The sequence below is a fragment of the Artemia franciscana genome, unplaced genomic scaffold, assembly GCF_032884065.1.
Source record: "Artemia franciscana unplaced genomic scaffold, ASM3288406v1 Scaffold_1032, whole genome shotgun sequence".
Taxonomy (NCBI): Eukaryota; Metazoa; Arthropoda; class Branchiopoda; order Anostraca; family Artemiidae; genus Artemia; species Artemia franciscana.
Window position 1 is genome coordinate 70,623 of NW_027062726.1, and position 16,798 is coordinate 87,420.

The window sequence follows — 16,798 nt, forward strand, 5'->3', positions numbered from 1 at the left end:
AAGAGGCCTTGAATAGATTAGGTTGGAAGAGGAGCGTGCGTAGCTGTGTTGGCCTCAGACGACTTGGTGCTGCAGTGAGTTATTAGTAGTAGTAGTAGTAGTAGTAGTAAATTAATTTCGTTAAAAGTGTAGTTTTGCCGGACTTTGATGACTACAAAGAAATGACCAGAATGGAATTTTAAATTGATACATATTACTCTTCTATCTGTCAAAATACAACTAACTAAACCGAACTTCGATCGAAGGAGTCCACAGCCAAACCGACAAACAAAACAAATTTAATTTAATACGAATAAATGCACACCACACTAATAAAACATTTATACATTAACACTTGGGAATAAAAAAACATTAAAAAACACTGAAATGTATTTACATAGGCACTTAAAAGCATTTAATACACTTATGATATACCTTCCCCCAAAGGGTTAGTGGAAGACGAGGTATTTGGAAAACTGGTGCTCGATTTAGCGGGCGTGAGCCAGATGCAAGGCTGGGCACATCAACTGTCTTAAAGAAACAAAAATAATAGTACAATTTTAAATAATTTTTAAAACACAACAAATCTACTTTGTGCAATAAATAAATAAAAACACTAAAAAACGGAAAGATGACACTGGTGAGGTAGAGACTGATAGAAACTTCTTGAACAGTGGAACAGACCCCCTCCAGCCAACTATTGAACTATCTCCAGACCGAAACTTTGTCTGTACTCTACAAATACGGTTGGTTCTGAAGTAAGGTAATGGCCGTAGGAGGGTACTCTCATACAGCTACGCATACATAAACTTTATCCGATATGGCTGGCAAGCAATTTTTCTCAATTCCAACTGCATAGTTTTTGAATTTTCGACAGGAGGCAGGACGCACATTCCTGGGATGAAATTATTCTCTACACCGTTATTATAAGCACTCATGTCAAAATTGTCCTTTGCGTTGTGTCTAGATATCTCTTTGCAGATTTGTTTTATATTGCGTGTTTGAAAACAGTAGACCTTCAGACCTACAATCACACCGTGGGATATCAAGTTATTCCTCATCTCAAAATTAAAAACAACGACATTTTTGAGGCCTTGCGTTTTAAGAAACTCCTTATAAGTTAACTCTCCCCCAATGGCTTAGACAATATGAGAGCTAATATGCGCACCGTTTTCCAAATCACGCAACAAATTTTCTTATTCATCTTTTAACGTGGTTAATTCGTTTCTCTATGATGCAATTGAACTTTTCCCTCCCCCAGCCATTGGTGATCTACGCACACTGTATTAAAATTCTAACATGAGTTTTTTGAAATTTCCAAACTTGCGCTACCAGTGGCAATATTTTTGTTTGAAACTACGTTTCTTTTCTCTATGCAAATGGACTATATTGGATTTTATGATCGTGAACTATTTGAAAATCGGATTGGCAATGAACCTGTATATTTTTTTGGGTCAATTACAACATCCCAATGACTTATAAGGTGCACCCTCTCGCACATCTTATCAAAGGCTGAATTTAAAACGAATCTAACGATATTTTTTTCAACCTTTGTTTTTGTATCTGAGTTTCTACTGACAAAGTGTCAATAAACATTATTATAGATGGCTTTTATTTGCATTGGGTGACTCTATAAATCTGTTTGATCTTGCAACCGTTGGCAGGCATCCAACGCGAAAGTAACGGATGTACAGCAAAATTCCGTTTTTGATCAAGGTCAGAAATTAGTTTTTGTTTTGAAGTTGTCCAGTTCAAATCCCATCCACTACCAATGAAATATTATGTGGCCTCGATGAGTCCCTTGACATCGGTCTATTTACACACAGGAAAAGAAAATCCTATACAAAGTCATGAAGTTTCATTGGTATTTTACCGCCAATTTCAAAAAAACTACTGTTGTGGTCCATTTTCCTCGAGAGTGGGAATGTTGGGGAAACTTAGATCACAAGGATTGCCTAGCCATTATTAAACAGTAGTGAGACATTTCCAGTAGAACGGCATTCGACTTTTCACCGATGTGCTGCCCACTCGAATCAGTTTTCGGGGTAAGATATCCTAGAAAAATATACCCTTCTCAGATGTATCTCTCTATTAATATATTCTGATAAACGTCAGTGATCCTAAATATTTCTTATTCACTAATATTCAGAATTAAATCCATCACCAGATGAGAATTTAAAAAATAATGCCCCAAATTCAACCAAAATTCCTCATAGATTTTACCCATGTATATACAGGCAATATCCAAAAACGTCAACACATCAATAGCTTGGTATATTTTACATTAACCCTCCCTATTCTTACATCTACCCTTGGCCATAACTTTTTCTTAACAAATTCATAGTCGGTAGAGGTGTATTGACGATCTTGAAGTAATTCTTAAGACCCTTTGATGAGTGGCAGTTTTTCTTACGTAGCCCCAAGGCGGAGCTGCAATGCTCTTAAGAGCAAATGCACTTACACGTTAATGAATCATATACTTCATCATCTTGAAAGTGCTGCTAAGGCAGAGAAAAACTATTAATATTGTTGATTGTTTGTTCTCAGATTAATTGGTTTAAGAATTTGGGGAAAAACTATAGGAATCTAAAAAACGGTTTTGTTCAAGTTTGTGTTATTATTTTCAACTTTTTTCCATTTGAATTCTAAGAGTAGCAATTTCTCAGATGACTTAATTTTGATGTTTTATGAAAAACACCAATCTACCTCTGCACCATCTACAACTTTACCTTTCTGTGAAATTGCCAATGTTGGTAATATGAATTTCAAACAATATTTGGAATTGTGAATGTAAACCAGAAAAAAGTTTTGCTGTTTAACATCCAAATTACAAGATTTTTGAGCCAGCTCATTAAGCCTACTCCCCCGTTAAAACAAGATATCTGAAATGGTCATGGTCACAGACCTATGTATCCCCACAATTTCCCCTTACAAACCAAATGTATTTTTATTTATTTTTAATTTCTAACTCGTCAACTGGCGATAGAGTTATTGTGTGATTTATGTTATGTAGCCGTGAAATTGACTTTTTTGTTGTTTTATTAAGTGCAACCATAGCTGCACCTAATCAATCTTCCCTGATCAATGGGTCAAATACCTCTAACAATTGCAAGTTATTATGTGAATCTCTTTTTGCGTGGACATTAGATACGGCAATGGCTTGATATTTTCTAACACGATTCGAGTTTGATGGATCAAATAAATCATTGAGTTTAGCTTCGATGTCCAACCCTACCTTATCGCTCTGCAAAAGTGAATTCTGAAAGTTCCTTTAGCTTTATTTGGCATTATCACCCAAAACTGTATCCACAGAGTGGTGCCCACGATGTTTACAGTAACTCAAATGATGTGTTAGTTTTAATTCAGCATATGATGTAGATAGACACATTGATAGTAATGAATAGAACTTTCCTTTTTCTATTGATACCAGACCCTACTAATATTAGTTATTGGGAATAAATTTTGAATTGCATCAGGTTTAATGGAATGCTTTTAAGTAAGCCATTCCCAGTGTTTCATCGATTCATACAATTTGAGGGTATTCTAACAACTAAAGGCTTAAGACCAAAAAACTATTCTGTAGATCGGGACAAATTGGCCGCTTGGATCTAGAGACCCCACATTGCCAGCTAAAAGCTTAGGAGCTAGGAGTTACTTCATAAATATAGGGTAGAGCGTCTCTTCTTTAACCTTCAGCTATTAAAAAGTCCACCATTGAAGTTATGATTCTTAAAATACTCACGGAGGGGATGGTGCTTACAGCGTCAATTGGCGGGGTGTTGTTCCATCTTTGTCACAAAATACTCCAACATTTTTTTCATTAATTATTAGAGCCGTTATGGATATTCAGTAGAGGCCTGAAAAAAGAAATATAATTATTTTCTTGAAACATAAATTATTTTAAACTTTTAAAAAAGATAGTAATCCGAGATGCAGGGTTCAAGCTTTTTGAGTTTACTTGAATATTTCATTTCATTAAAAAAGAATGGGATATTTTCATTTTGTTGAAAAACCTATTGGGCAATGCCCTCAAATTTCCCTCTTAGAGGTAGGGACATTGCCCTCTTTTAAGAGTAAAACTCTACTAAAATGTTGTTCATAGAGTTAGACATTCTTGAAAAATAATAAGGGGCAAAATTTCAAGTTAGTCTTAAAAAGCAGGGTGCTAAAAATATCTTAGTTTCAAAATGTGGAGTTGATCCTTAAGATAATGCATTATTTTTAGAACCAACAATAGAAGAATCAATCAGAACCCTTTTTTAACCATATATTTATGATAAGAATGTCCCCTTCAGTTATTTCTTCTAGGGTGGAAAGGGGGGGGGAATAGTAGAATTGAACTAGGTGATATTTTTAATTATCTCAAAACTTTAGGCAAGTCTTCGACAATCAGTGTTCTAATAGGCTGACAAATTTACCCCTCGTAAAAATTAAGTTTATAGTGTTAAAACATAATAAAAAATATATTTCTTTAAAGGCTAAGAACTCCACGAACCTTCTTTAAACTATCAGGCACGGCCCTCCTATTTTGATATTATTAAGCCAAGAAGTATGATTTTATCTAAGGGAAGGCGGCTCCTCAAAGCTCCTAGAACTAATGAATAGACCGTTCAAAATGCCAAGTCTTATCTCTTTTTTAATCTGAAAAGTAGGTGTTATTTTAGCTATTTCTTTGAGGGCCAACCGCAGCATCAAACTAGAGCTCTTTAGATGTTCTACTATCTCAGGTTCGTAACCCACGCGTAAACTTTTTGCCCCTAAAATATTAGGCTTTACGAAAAATATCTGCAATTTGTTATTGACTTTACTTACCCTAGGGTTAGCAACTCCGTCTTACACGGGGCCTAAAGGGGGGGGGGGGCAGTTTCACCATATATGGAGGGAACAGGTCCCGATAACCTGCTGGTCTCAAAGTGCCCGTTTACTGGCTTTGTGGGGTAGAGGTGTCCTTATTCACCCTTGGTTTCTTTGCCAGCAGAGGGCCTTGATTATTGTATAATTCATCTGTAATAATTCTTTGTAATAGAAATTAAATTTTAGTTTGTATATCCATTCGCAAAATGTTAAAATGAGAACCTGCAGACCTCATCAATGGGGATCGAGAGGTAGAGAAAGCACAAGAGTGCCATTTAATATTTAATTCAAAGACGTCTTATGAACTGAGAAATCGAGTGTACTGCCTGAGCAGCAAAACAGAGCGGAGGTTGATTTAAAAAAGTTCTTGTAGTGTCAAATTTAAATTAATTATATATTTTTTTTTAAGTAGTTAATCCAGGTACAGCCATAGCAATTCTCTTTCAGAGTAGGCTTGAAAGATTATCACTCCTGACTAAGACTGGTAAATTATTGTGAAAAAGGAGAACTGAAAAAATTGAGCTGGTAGAATTAGCTTTTTGCGGTAATGCCTGTTTGGGCGTTCCTTAAATTTTTAGAAATAAGAAAACATAAAGGATAAGAATAATGAACTGTCAACTGAACAAACATTTAAAAGGAAACAAATACTAATCGAATGAAAATCTGTATTTTCTTGCGCAAATAATATTTTTACGTTCAGTCTAGTCTAATGTTTATCCTTTAATTTGACAAATCTTTACACAGCTATCTGATGCGAAGATTCAATTATTTTTAGGTAGACAATTTACCGTTTAAGCCAGGTATTAAGAGTGACCCTTTTCATAATTAATTAGCAAGTACTAACTTTTGTTTGTCCCCCTTACCGAATAGATGTTGACCAATTAAAATGGACCTAGTCTTATTTTGAATATAAAAATAGGCCACGTCTTTTCGCATTGTAGAAAAATAACTCGTCAATTTATCCAAAAAGAGCATTTTTATTTGTGATATGCTTGTCCGGGCTAAAAGCTAATAAAGAATTTAATTTACTGGACAAAGGGATAGCTCCTCTATGTAATTGTGTAAAGCTGGGGTGAACTACTGGCGGCACTAAATAATAGAGTGTTAATTCACGTACCTGTTTATGAGCAAGGTGTGACATTCAAGCATCACAATTTTCCTACGCTTCGGAACAGAGGAAAAAATAAGAGATAAGTTAATAAGCACTTGCCAACTTGTCAACTGCCTATTTGAAAGAAAAACAGATCAAAATCTTAATTTAGGTCACATTCATATAACGTTACTGGATAAATACGTCTTATCGTGATTCTCTGAATTTTTTGCTTAATATATTACAAACTCTTATTTTAAATAAATATCTTGTATTTCCAGAATATTCCGTCGTTACATTACATATTTTATTAGTTTAATCTTTTATTTCTATTACTAAGTTTCTCTTTAAATACCTCTGAAGTATCAAATGTTTTTTTGTTTTTCCGTAGTATTTCTAGAATATTTAGACATAACAATATAGATTTGATTGATTTTATTCTTTTATTTTCAGGATTTTAACACAGTCAAGTGGTTTGGTTCTTTTAAATGGATTGACTAAGAAGTAACTTCTAATTTGACATTAACGTATTATTTAACGTTACCATCATTATGGGATAAAGACCTGTGTTGTAATTCACTTAATTTGATATTTAGACTAATAGAAATTTAAACCTGAATACGTATTCTTAAGAGTTTCCATATAATTTATGTTGTAGTTTTAGAATATTGCGGCATAATTGGAAATCCTTTATTGATTACAAGCTATTTTTCTAGAACTTAAACCATTTATTTTCAAGCATGTTTTGTTAATCTAAATAGCTAATATTTTTGTTAATTTAAAGAGGTAACTTATGATTATCATATATTATTGAACCTTTAACCATTTTTGGACCAAAACAAAGCCATACGATAATTTGAAATAAAAAATTAACATGTATCTAGAAAAACAATTCTATTTTAGGGCTAAAATTGGATCAACATATCTTAACTACTTTATCCTGAATGATGAACTATATCTCTAGCGATACTTTAATAGTTTATTAGGATAATAAAGTCATTTATCAAAAAAATGCTGACATATTTATCATTAATTAATTAAATTTTAAATTCAATAAATGATCAGATATTAATTAGGTAATTTGAATCAATCATAAATTAGCATGTCTTGACATTTTTCTTTTAAAAATTCTACCTATAACAGTGGAATAGTATACAAATATTAGTTTATTCTCCCTCGTATTAAATGTCTTAATAGGTGGTTGATTTCAGTTTGTCCACCATCTATGGTAAAGGGAATCTTCAAACATAATAGCGAAATTGCCTCAATTGTATATTATAATTTAAATTCCATAAGCAGATGAGCAATAGTGAGCTTCAAGTCTTTTATATCTATATTAGCCTGTTTTGCTTGAGCAATAAATGTCGTGAACGTTAATGCACTTCTTACGTCTATTATAGAAAAATATAGGACTAAATTGTTGTCCCAATCCTCCTAGATTATAGGGTATTTCTCTTCAAAGAGCAGAAAAATATTTGTATGGCTAAGTCTTGTGTTATTACCAAACATCAATTTTGTCTAATTAAACACCAAGGTTGGTTTTGTTGATAAGAAAAAGCTAAGATAAGTTTCTAAGATTAGTGAAAAGTGAACATGAGGGCACCTGAATACCACTTTAAATCCTTAGACTATTAGAATATACATTCAAAATGTATAGAGAAATCATAGAAGAATCATGTACACAACTAGCCAAAAAACAAACATTTTAGCATTAAGCCAACTCAGTTTTGTATAGTTTTAAATTTATAAAAAGAGGTTATTGAAAAACTTTCCGTCAAACAAAGTTTGTCAAAGAGAAGTGAGGAACAATGTAAAACTTAAAAAGAGCAGAAACAAAATTCCTCAAATCGTATTGAAAGTGAATTTCAAATATAAATTAAAAGTTGAAGATATTATTAATTCTTGAAAGAATGAAACTGACCCTATGCTGGGCAATAGTGTTTACAGATTCCAGCGTTTTTGTGAAAAGCTTTACCCTTGCATGACCCTTCAAACCGAGGGGACAAAATTATGAGCAAAAAATTTCAATAGATATATCTCTGAGCGACAAAATAAAAGCGAAATTTTTAATTTTGCTTCGACCCTTATAATTTCTGAAGATAACAATTATTGAGTTCAGTTAATTTAGGTAACTATAGTAGCCACAGTAAATGCCATACCAAGATGACTCAGAGAAGTAATTGAAATAAAAAAATACACGAATAGAGACATTTCTTTAAGTAAAGATACTGGAGATATTCCCACAAGCCCAATTTTACAATAGCTTAATGTTTAACTGATTGAAATAACATAAGTTCTCAGTTTAAATTAAGATAATCTGACCGCACCTTTAACAATATTGGGTCAATAGGCAAGCCAATATAATTATTTACCATAGCTTGTTTATTTTTTTGTTTGATTTTTTCTGGTCAGTTTGGGTTATCTTTAAGAACTTGGTTTTTCTCCTTTTTGAGCACTGTAAACGGCTTGGTGGAAGTAAGAAAAAAAGGCAAATATTAAAGTCTTGTAATATAAAGTCCTTGCCAATTCTTCTGATTTTCTTTTCATGGCCTATCAGCCCGGTGTTGTAGAGTGGGTGGGGATAAGTGATGCTAGTTATCCTGGGCTTTCGAAAGCACTAGTTTAATTTGTCAAGATTTTCCATGTCCCAATTAGAGCCAAGATGAGTTTCAAGACGGGGTACTTAAAAAATCCCGTCATTGACCTCCGTTAAAATTCATATAGCCTGAGACAAAAAAACTCGAACCCGTATCCTCAAAGACAAATGATTCCAAGCCTAGCGGGCTAATCACTGGACTAGGATGTAATATCTTCTTTTGCCCTTTCCGCTTCTTTTCTGTCCACTGGTTGGTATTAACCTCATTTTTTCAAAAATTTAATTATATATTTTTTTTGCTTTCCATTTATCATAGATACCTAGTTTGGTCTCAGAAGTTATTTAAAGCAAAATTATAAGAAACCTCCTTGATATACTCATTTATATGTTTTTAAGTTTTATAAGTTTTCCATCTTAGATACTAGTCATCCTTGCCTTCTTTAAAGAATATAACACGGGTATCATTCTGAACACAAAAGCTATCAGTTTCTATGTTTTTTAAAATTTCACGCACTTTCCTTAAGATTTTCTTTAGATTCTTCATGATTTCATCATAATTATTAGTATTGGCTATACACAGTGAAGCGAACTTGTGAGATCATTAAATTTAAAAAAAAATTTTTACAACTGAAAGAGAGTTGTTTATTTTATTTTAATCTCGCCCCCTTTTGGTTGGGGGATTGGTTTTCCTTAATATATATAGAGGATTATCTGTATATAAGCACACGTCCATTCGTGTCCTTAGTGAACGTTCCATCCATAATGTAAGACTGACAAAATTCCTTTTCTAGCGCCAGGGTTTATGCCTCCCAGTGAACAAAGTACATTACTCGGATCCACCATACAAGAAAAAAAATGTTGTTTCGTCTTTTGTTCGTGGAAATTCTGTGAACCTGATTTTTCTACTATCAACAATGAGAACAGGAAAGCAGAAAATATTGGACCAAGGTCAATTTTGGCTGTGTCCCTAATTCAGGCCCCCTTGGAGGTTTTTCTCTACACAAACAGGTTTTGAAACAACCTAGAAAGTATGGCGTAACGTCTACGTTTTTACATTGATTAGTAAGCCCAAAAGGGTTTTCCTTACCCTCGCAGGTTTTCTAACATTTAACATAATAACCAAAGAAATCATGAAGAAAATGTTTGCATAAGCAAATAAAAAATATCCTATCAAGTAACCAGCACCTACATCTGGACTAGCAGCACCTATTATGTAATAAACACATGTATCTTAAAGAAGTTTTTACTAAAAAGTGTCTGATCAGGATTTGAATAGGGTACTGGAAAGCGGACTTCAGAAGACCTTCACTACTTCTCTGTGGTTGATATTTGCCTTGTTAATTAGTTCAATTCGTGCGATAATATGTTCCCTACCTGAGTCAATTATAATTTTCACTTGTTTCCGCCCAAATTTCCTTTAAATAACATGATGTCGCTAACTCCCTAACATTTTCTTCTTGTTAGACATAAGCCCAACTTGTTATTTTATAGGTTACTTTATTGTATCTACTGGAGCAATTTTTAGCAAAACTCCCTAAATAATTACCAATTGTTGGACCATTAGCATTCTGAACTGTAATATCTAGGACTTAATTTCTCTTGCGTCTCACATAATCCATCCTTAGAAAAATTATTTTGGCTATACGATAGCCTGTGAGTTGCTTTTGATAAAATATAGCTATAGCTGTTCTCCATGAGAGATTTAAAGTCACTATGAGAGATGTCAAGCAAATTGAGAGGTTTTAAACATTTAACAAAACAATCATATAAATCTTGAAGGAAATATTTGCATATGTAAATAAAAAACCTTCTATTACTCTATAAATATTTAAATCTTGACTAGCAGCCTCTATTACGTAACAAGTGCCAGAATCTTTAATAGGTTCTTAAGAAAAGTGTCGGGAACGGGATTCAAAGGGAATGCTGGACGGTGGAATTCAAAGGACCCACGCTAAATCCCTATGATTGGTAAGTGTCTTTAAAATTAGGTCAGTTCGCGCAAGATTTTGTTCACTACCTGAGTAAACTACAGTTTTAGCTTGTTTTCCACTCAAAATTTCTTGAAATAATGTGATTTTGCTGAATCCTTGATATTTGTGTTCTTGTTCAACATTAACCCAACTCATTATTTTATTAGTAACTTTCGTGTCTAATGGAGCAATTATTAGCAAAATTCCTTGAAAAACCACCAATTACCGGATAATTACCATTCCAAACTGTAATACCTGAAACTTAATTTCTCTTGCGTCTCATTCTCTCGCGTTCAATCCTTAGAAAAAGTATTTTGACCAATTTATAGCTTATGAGTTGTTTGTGATAAAATATAACTTTCTGAAATCCCCCACAGAGCTTTTGTTTGACCTTTCACAGCATATCTAAATTCTTGTTGACCACTCTCAAAAATGTCTATATTTGCCATTTACACTTGCATTCTTCATCTTCTCAATAATTTTTTATTTTGATTTTTAATTTGCATCTCTTCTTTTTTCCTTTCAGCTAATGAGCATTTGAAGGTTAATTTCCGTTTATTACGGCTTGAGTGCAATTTACGGCTCCTAGAGCTAGTTGGTCTATATTAATCTTGAAGTCAGACATGTTCATGCTCAAATGGAACTATCTATCTTCCAAAATATGATCAAAATCTAAATCAAATATGAATATAACCACGGTCCTAGCTAGTATAATTTCTTAATTAATTGATGTATCATGCCAAGACAAACAATTGTCAGACAGAAAAAATTATAATACCCAATAAATATTACAAATTATGAGCAACTAGCAGTAAGATATTCAATATAATGTTATCAAATAACAATTAAATTCACTTTACGAGTGAAATATATATCCGAAAATGAAACAAAGGATTTTAGGTCAGGCAAGACGGTCAACTGAAAAAATTTTAGATTGTACTTCTGATGGAATAGCTGGATTTAAAATCATAATGGAAAACCGGCCTCTGACACAAACTGAGTACCCAAACCGGATACTGAAAACTCCAAATTTTGTCTTTAGCTAGGAAGATTAATAGAGAAAATACAAAGTTATCTCACCAAACACACAAATTTTGCTGATATAGAAAATAAGTCATTTTATTAATTGCCACTCTGAATACTATTCCCAAGTCAACTAAAACCACTCAAATCAAAATCTAGCTATTACTTTCTTTTGTCTGTTCTGACTAACTATAACGTTCTCTAGTGCAGAGAAATACTACAAATACTATCCCAATTTACACACAAATTCAATTCCCAAATCTATTCATTTCTACTTTCGGTCACTTCATTTTTTCAAACCTTTCGAAAAATTATCAAAGCTCCAAATGATCGTGTGTCTAATTAAGTATTTACCCTAGGCGAAACCCCAAAATTTCACTAATATTTATTAATATATTATAGAATAACCTACAGAATAATATCCAAATACGGAAATTATACACAAATTTGCTGTTATGTTTATATGCTTTTTTTTCTTTCTAGGCTGTAAATTAACCACATGTTCGGAAAACGTATGTTTTGACATGCTACCTGCGTTTGCATATCTTTTTCTTCTTGTTGCCTGCGTTGTAAGCAAATCAGCCCCCGCTGTAGCGCTAGCTCCAACGTGCCACAAATACTGAGACTTTTACCCACGGTTGCTATTTCTTTGGGTTTATCAAAGCTTTAACCAGTATGGATGAGACAAGAAAACTACGTTCTGGGAGAAAGTATTACTAAATAGAGCCCACAGTGCCAAGGTCTTTTGTAACCAATGTCTTATAAGCAAATACCTCTTTGGAGTAGGATTGCCACTCCAGTACGCCCCGTGTAGCACGATAATCTAAATTCTCTCTTCTCTAAGCAGCTAGGTTTCGACGGTATTAATCAAAAACAATCGTAGTAATATAACAAACTTTAATTTACCAATGTCACATCTAATACTGTCGTTCTCCTTTCCGAACATGAGCTCTATCGGCAAATTTTTAACACAAAAAGACCAAAAATATGTGTGTACACGAAAAACCTGCTCACCACATTTGATAGCATGTGACTTAGGCCGATCGAGAAAATGGAACCCTAGAATTGAATTTGCCTTCTCGAAAAAACTGTAAGTTAATAGCCCGAAATTTAGCTAGCCTTTGGTGACTCACACAGAATTCAAAATACAAGCCATATTTTTTTTTGCAAAATCATTAGCTAACTTCAATTTATCTATGCTAGTCACTATGACAGATTTAAAGCGTATTGAAAATTACATCATAGTAAAATCTCTTCATAGGATTAAAGTGACATTAATCTGTTAGTAAGGGACCAGTTTATAAACATGTCTTTTATTTTATCCAAAAAGGTTTTTCACTGGACCGGAATTCTGGAAATGAATTATATGCCGAAATAATTCCAAAACAAAATTTTACCATACTGGATTTAACCAAGAATCAAGACGGCTTCATGTAGGATACCTAGTCATATTACACTCTACCCAAATGCCAGAAGCCAGCCTAAGCAAGTCGCCATATAGCACTAAAACTCATATCTCACTTAAAACCCTAGACATAAAACGATAATTGTTGTGACTTTTTATAAAATAGAAAATGATTAATTTCCAGCCCAAAACAACACACTTAAAGAATAAATAAAACAGCAATAGACAATATTTGGATGAAAGGCACAGCTACAAACCTTGTGCCAAACTTATCTTGATTTTATTTCATCCGGCAAAATAAATTAATAACCTAGAAATTTTAAGAATTGCAAGTTGATGGTGCAAACAATTTACATCAATTAATATGCTACAGAGCCCTTGATTAATCAAATGAAATTATTTAAACTTTTCTCTAAAAAAATATAAAATATAAGAATTTTGTTTCATACAAGAGATTTTAAAAATATACTTTTATAAATATTGGAGTTAAACCACCACTATATGCTAAATGATAAAGAAACTAATAACTTTTTACAACTAATGTGTGACGAGGGTGTAAATTAAATCATCCATATATTCTCGTTGGTAGCGATCACATATTTCTCTTAAAAAGTGTTCAAAATTCACAGCAGGGTTTTTATTTGGCTATTAAAATTAGAAATTAGAAATACTTTTAGCAAACTAATGTAAAAAGAAATTAAAGAAAAAACCCTACACGAGAAAGATAAAAAAAAAATAGTTTTTATTTTCAAAGGCTATCACAAGCTCTAAGAGAGCCAAATTCGCTTCAGATGTCTAAAAAGAAATAGCAAAACAAAGAAACAAGTAGTATGAACATAAGAATGAAAAGCGCATCAGAGACCTCAGAAACGACAAAGACTAGCGGCATATTCGCCAGAGCCAGTCCAAAAAATTTGAACACAGCACATTGTCAAAGAGAGATGTATCTATCAGATTAAATGTGGAGAAAGGCCAATCCAACAATATTGAAAAAAATGTCAAAATTTCCAAATCAAGTTACGAAATACTTTAAATTATAAGCACAACAGCAACAGCTGAAGCCCTTAATAATATTTTTTGAAGCTACAAAAATTCAATCAAAGTAACATCCAAAAAACCAAGTCAGTACTGCTGATAAAATTTCTTTGCAATTTAATTTCTAGCCCAAGCTCAAGGGCATGGGTGTTTACATAAATAATAGCTTACTGTTTCTCATAATATCCCTAAGCAGCTAGGATCCTTGGGATTCTACCGTGCAGTACCTCAATTTGAGTCCCGGTCCTGATACTTTTATTTATTAGAAACTTCTGCAAGATGCTGGTGTTTGTTATAAATAACAACTACCAGTCAAGATTTATGTTTTGTTGCGTAGTAGGGCATTGTTTTGTTTGATTGAACAATTTTGATTGATTGGAACAGTATCTCCAATACTAAATTACTTACTTTTCACTTACCTCCATTCATTAAAACGTAGTTTAAAAAAAATGTCAAGTTCATTTTACCTTTATGAACTTTCAGAGGACAAGGATTGGACAAGGATTGAGAAGGGCCTTCATTATGAATCAACATGATTTTATCTAAATCTTTAACAAGAGCAGCAGTATCTTTCAAAGTACAATATCTCGAGCTTAAAAGTCGAATATTTCCTATAAATCGTTCAGCCGATACCACCTTTATTGGACTTCGACCATAATAGAACTTTTATTTTTCCAATAGAACTTTTTTTTTACATCTGGGTCAATAAATTCACTTTCCCAATCTGTTTGAATTTTCCTAAAATAGTTTTATTCAAAGATAGATTTAAGGGTTTTAGCAACTTCATTACATCTATTTGTGTGCAATGAAATGGCATATGGATAAAGACTAAAAAACACTGATTGGAAGTAAAATGTACTTATATGGACTGTTGTGAAGTCTTAGAATCTCCTCTGGTGCCAAAAAATATGTTTGTAATATATTCAAGGGAAAAAAAAGCTTTAGTTTTTTGATAATGACTTCTGCAAACTTTATGATTTCTATGATGAGTGTAATTGAGTTCACTCTGTAAATACTCTGTCGCTAGCTTCTTTTCAACCTCAGCAACTCGAGCAAGTGCGTTGGGGAGCTTAAACTTCTTGCTTCACTAATATTTTCATATATACATTTAAAAACTTGAGCCATTTCTGACGTAAACATGATGCGAAGTATCGGATACCCTTTTGCATTCTAATAGATGATGAGGTGATAGGTGATATTAAGACACTTTTGGTTGATACCTTTTAAATCATCATCCCCGCTTCGTTTGATAGTATTTTCCGAGAAATATTTAAAAACACCTTTTGTTACTTCTCAGAATTCCCTTATTTGATTTAAAATATGTTTTTTCCAAATAAGACTTTTTGGAAAGTTGGATGACTTTAAAAAATTATACAAATCACCATCAAATAATTCAATTCTTTTATGATTCGCAATCAAATCTGATACCTTATCAAATATGTTCCCACTCTTGCCATGGATTATAACTTTATTCTTTTTCTCATCAATTTGTAATTGTATATTTTCCAGAAGAAGGGTCTAGAGTATTTTACATTGCTCACGATATGATTGAGGTATTGGGTGTACAACACTTGCTAATGCTTTAGATAAGCCTTTTCCAATTTTGGTGGTGTTTGTTGCGCTGGCGGTGAAGTTTGAGGTTAAGGTTGATCAGTGACATTTATTTTGAACAGTATTTTACAGCAGGGTTTATGCTTGTCCATACGTCACAAGGCATTTTGAAACAAAATTAATTTTTCATCGTCGAAAATTGTCCCATTATTAATAACTTTATCAAAATTATATTTAAAATGCTCTTGTGGTGAAAGGGTGAGTTCTATTGACGTCAATTTGTAATGTTTAGCCATATTTCAAAAGAATGGTGTCTACGAGTGTCGCAAGAATTGATAGTAAAAATAATAACAAGCTACCCCAGCTTGAACGAGCCGTTTTCGTTAAAAATACAACCCTTTATTTTATAGGCTAGGTCACGTACAGGTGAACAATGTTGCGTTGTTTATTATTTAACTACTTCTGGCAGTTGAATATTGGCTTCAGTTAAATTTAGATAGGGCTCAGATAGGAAACTAGCGAACTCACTCTCAATGCCGTATTTGAGACGAACCTTCCTAAGCTGCGTTTTTGAATTACTTAGGACAGAAAATATATGTCGTTTTTCCTACAGTTTATTTAGTGTTATGATAGCGACTAATGACTCTTTTACTGTTCACTTGTAAAACTTAAATTCTATTATAGAAATATCAGTGACTACAAGTAAATCACCGGGCGTGTTTCGATTGAAATCAAACAGAATGTAACCATAAGGTTTATCTACAGCTTAATAGTAAAAGTTACTTAGAGTAAAAGTTTCAGTTCACTGTGATGTATTGCCTTGCTTAAAGATATGAGAGAACTTGAATCAAGAACAACCCTGTAGATAATAAAATAATTACAGTTTAAAGCAAGAGTTCTCATAAATTTGTCTTGTTTTCAGATATTGCCGAGAATAATTACTGGGAAGGCTTTATGTATAATAAAGAGTTGACGGGGTTTGAACAAGAATTTTCCGAGTGATATATCATATGAAAACAAAAGAATGTAAAGATAGTGGAGAAAGAACTAAAATTTTAACTAAGAAGATGTGAAGTGGAGGCCATGGATAAAATTGCTGAGGATCTGGAAGATACAGCTAGACGGCATAATAGTAAAATATTATACTGGCAGGTTAATAAATTGAGAGGAAATAGTTAATCCGGAATAGTTCCAGTTAAGGATAGGAATGGGGCACAATTAGTTGTTAGGAAAGAATTAAAGAAAGATGGGTTGAACATTTTCAGAATGTGCTAAACCGAGATACAATTGCAGGA

At 33.0% G+C, this 16,798-nt stretch overlaps 1 long non-coding RNA gene across 2 annotated transcripts; it reads right to left on the reverse strand.

The window, feature by feature from the left end:
- Positions 1-309: 309 nt before the first annotated feature.
- LOC136042295 (uncharacterized) lies at positions 310-11,396 on the reverse strand. 2 transcript variants are annotated; one of them, XR_010621241.1, is made up of 4 exons: positions 11,350-11,396; positions 5,951-6,058; positions 3,722-3,836; positions 310-510 (listed from the first exon to the last, which is right to left on the reverse strand). It is a non-coding gene; the product is annotated as an uncharacterized LOC136042295 (long non-coding RNA). The 2 variants fall into 2 exon arrangements; XR_010621240.1 differs by lacking the exon at positions 310-510 and adding an exon at positions 1,087-2,034.
- Positions 11,397-16,798: the final 5,402 nt, after the last annotated feature.